Source organism: Corylus avellana, chromosome ca9 (assembly GCF_901000735.1).
Source record: "Corylus avellana chromosome ca9, CavTom2PMs-1.0".
NCBI classification, from domain to species: Eukaryota; Viridiplantae; Streptophyta; class Magnoliopsida; order Fagales; family Betulaceae; genus Corylus; species Corylus avellana.
The window spans coordinates 8,064,216-8,068,242 of record NC_081549.1 but is presented as its reverse complement, the minus strand read 5'-3'; positions in this window follow the sequence as shown (position 1 = coordinate 8,068,242).

The following is a 4,027-nucleotide window of genomic DNA, read 5'->3' as shown; positions in this document are numbered from 1 at the left end:
CAAAAAAAAAAGAAAAAAAAAAAGAAAAAGAAAGAAAGAGCAAAAGCATTAACAAACAATTTAAAACATAAAACACGTACTCAAAATTACTTTCACATTTATATCACATTACAACCAAAAAGCAAAACACTAATCTAAAAGTTTTTGTCAAACAAAACCTAATTAAGTGTTTTGTGTTGTTTGTTGATGTTTTTTTCTTTTGCTTTTTTTTTTTTTTTTGGCTAGAAAGTAAAAAAAAAAAAAAAAAAAAACCAAAAGACATTATTAAAGGAGCCCACAATCTTTAACGAAAAATATGAAAAAATAAAAAATAAAAAAATGAGTTTTAATTAGCATTAAATATAAATATAATATCGAAGACAGTGATGTGAATAATAATAATGATAAAGCATGGTGAGTGCCCACTTTGCAATACATTGTTGGACCTAAAATCAAATCTAGGGTACCTTCTTTTTCATTAAGATTAGGAGAAAAACAAAATTGAGAGAGAACAAGAGGGGGACCATTCAGCAAAAAGCCCCAAGACAGGGGAGATGATAGGGACCATGTATGATATATATATGTGCATGCCAAAAAGCCATTGCTAATCAGCATTCTGCCTATCAAATCTCTATGTAACATGCCATGTGGTCACCATACTTTTCTATAAGCTGATTCACATTTCATTATACCCAACCCCACTATCCCACCTTTTCACTCCTCATGGACGGATTTGGATCTCCAGTAATTTAGACAGTTTATTACGAGAGAATTTATATAGAATTTATCTGTCTAAATAAATTTTAAGCTACTTGATCACAAACCATCTACTTAGACAAGTAATGTGAAAGGCCAAAAGTAGAGAGGTCCTATTTGCTATCTGATTATATGTTGTTTTCGTTTATTTTTTGGACGTATATGCATGAGAAAATAGGCATCCATGGACCGTACGTCTTACTCATACATATATATGGGATCTTAAGTTTGAACCCAAATTCGGTCAATTTATTTATATTTAAATTAAATATTTTACGTATTGGGTATCACCTATTAAAGGAAGTTGACCTCACAAGTGAGGGAGAAGTGTTGAACTATTGATTAAATGATTAAATTTACATCTTCTTATAATTTTATACTTTTGAGACAAATGATAAGTTAACAGGTTTTATGTGCATAATCTGATATAGTTTTTTTATTTTTTTTTTGACATGTCTGAACAAAGGGAAAGGGAGAGAATTCGTATTAGTGACCTTCACTTCATGAGACATGGTTCTCAACCGATTGAGCTACCCTTTTAGGACATAATCTGATATAGTTGCGAGCTTATGATGTCCAACTTTCCTCTTACCAACTTTGATATAAATTGCTAATTTGTGTAGCACTCTTTGCGTGAAAGGGAAATTCTAAAGTAAACATGTTTTGCTTTTTCAAAGAAGTCTATATATGTGTGCCTTCTTTCATTCTTAGGCTAATTACTTTGTTAAAAAATATCACCTATTCGTATGTCTTTAACTTTACTCTTTATCATACTTTCAATCCAACGTTTTAAGGCAAATATGAAGGGAGATTTGGTGTGGCAAGCATTAAAAATTATCTAATATATGAAGTATTTAGTTTAAATGGGGAGGTGAATTGATAAAGTCAAGATTCAAACTCATGACGTCTGGCTCTTATATAGTGTTAAATTATCAGTTATTCAAGAAGGTTAAATAAAACTGATAGGAAGAGATAAATTTAATAATTTAATTAATACTTTAACAAAGCTGATGAGATTCTATGTAGCTGGTGTAGAAAGATTGATGTGAACTTAGATGAGCAATAATCATAATAACCATATGCACCACAAAGAGAAACTTAGAGTGTGAGCTTCGCCGGAGATGGAGGCGGCCAGAGATGGTGGCTGGGGATGGTGGTCAAAGATGATGGCCAAAAATAGAGATATCTCACAATGGTGGTCGGAGATGGTGGCGGTCCGCAACAATTTTTTTTATTTTTTAATTTTTATGTGTCAAAAATGGGGCCAGATATATGCCTCTTGGGCAATTTTTTTTCAACCGATTTTTTTTCTTCCTCTCTTCAGTTTCTTTTCTTTTCTTGATGAGCTTTAAAAGAAAATTTGTAGGCTAGATTAAGGGTAGGGTATGAGTGTAAAAGTAATAGTTCCTTTGTGATAAAAGAAAGTATGTTTGGTCCTTGGAACGTGCTAGGTAGGCTAAATGTATAACCTTTTTGGAATTTTAGAGTTTCTTGCTAGAGAACGATCAAACAGTCTGAACACTATCGAACGTTCAGGCTGGCAGAACGTCTAGAAGTCCAAATTTTAGGTTCGAGAAATATTAGGGGTACTAACTCTTTTACTAATAGGTGCTTACTAAATTGATGTGTAACTCATTCATTGAAGAAAAATAAAATAATTGATTAAGAGAAATGTAACGAGTACCAATAAATGAGCTACACATCAATTTAGTAAACATTTGTTAGTAATAGAGTTAGTACCCTTAATATTTCTTTTTAGGTTTTTAGGTGTGTTTTAGCCTAAATGTGTGACTAATAGTAGAACCTTTCACAAACGAAAGTGAGTGAAACTCATATGAAAACTTTTATCAATTTTTATGGCATGTCTATTTCATTATCAAATGCGCATGCTTTATACTTATATGAAGTATTGTGTATAATAATGTAAACTCTATTTTTATGTAAATAGGGTCTTTGAAAAAAGTGTGGTACATCGTGTGAGTTTTATAAGTACATGCATGTAAAATGGAATTATTAATTTTATCATATGACATGGCTACCATCTATATCATGAGCTTGATCCTATTGTCCAAACTAGTATATTTAATGTTGCATTGAATCAATTGGCTAGTGTGACCAGCATAACCATCCACGGATGGAGGTCACACCCTATAGCATTACTAGTGGTGTGAATCTTTTGAGATCCAACCAGGTCGGACTACTAGTGCTGGGTAGCCATTATATCTCATTGGGACACTGATGTTATACTAGAGGTCCTTTTAAGGACACACAAACTCCAACAAAAAGAGTAAAGGATATGGATAGACTATATGGGAATTGCTATGACTTGTTCACATATGTTATCGCATATTGTTGTTGTTATACTGCACCATCATGATTTTTTGCCTTATTATTTGACAAGAACCCTATTCATGATGTCGCATGTGACTTGTAAATCTTACAAACTTGCTGAGTTCATTACCTGATGACTTGTTTCTCATGTGATAGCTCACTAAGTCGTGGACTTAGGCATTACCTTTTCAACCTGTAAAACATTCTGATTTTATAGTGGACTATCCCCTAGATAATGAAAAAAATGGGGATTAGAGTAAGAACATGTCGTTGGACAACCTCACTAGGTTGGTTTTCAAGGACTTAGACACTCCTTGAATGGTGACTTGTAACACGATCTTTCCCACCCTCTGCATAACATGTTCTTAAGGTTTTTGTTGAATCATTATTAGGTGTTTTGTTGTCCCGTGTTCACTTAGAGATCTTAGTTATCTTTCGTACTTGATGACTCTATGACTATTAGACTCGGGTTGTAATATTTGATATTTGACTCGGTGATTGATCTTCGATCGAGATACTTGATGTTATCTTTCTTTCAGTTAAGTTATGTTATGATGTTTTGGTTTTTGCTCTGCTTACTTTGTGATGTGATTTAGTGGTGACTATCTTGTGATATAAATGATTTTTTCTTTCATGGTTAGCCTTTCGGTCAAGAGAGCTTTAATTGGTATCATTTGACTTATTTTTTTGGTAAATAAGCTCGGAGAGGCACTCTGACTTAATTACCAGTTAATTTATCTCGAGCATTATAGTGAAAGCTAGCTCCTTTGGTGCCTTATGGCTCTTCGATGGATTTCTTTCCTACATCCCATTCTGGTTTCATGCCAATTGCCAAGCCACCAAAGAACGAAATGGTATTATTATCACTTTTAGAAGAGTTAGTGGCAATGTGGTTATTAAAAAGAGAACATTACTTATTTGTTTATTAGCATTTGCAATTAAAATGATCTTTATAAATGAA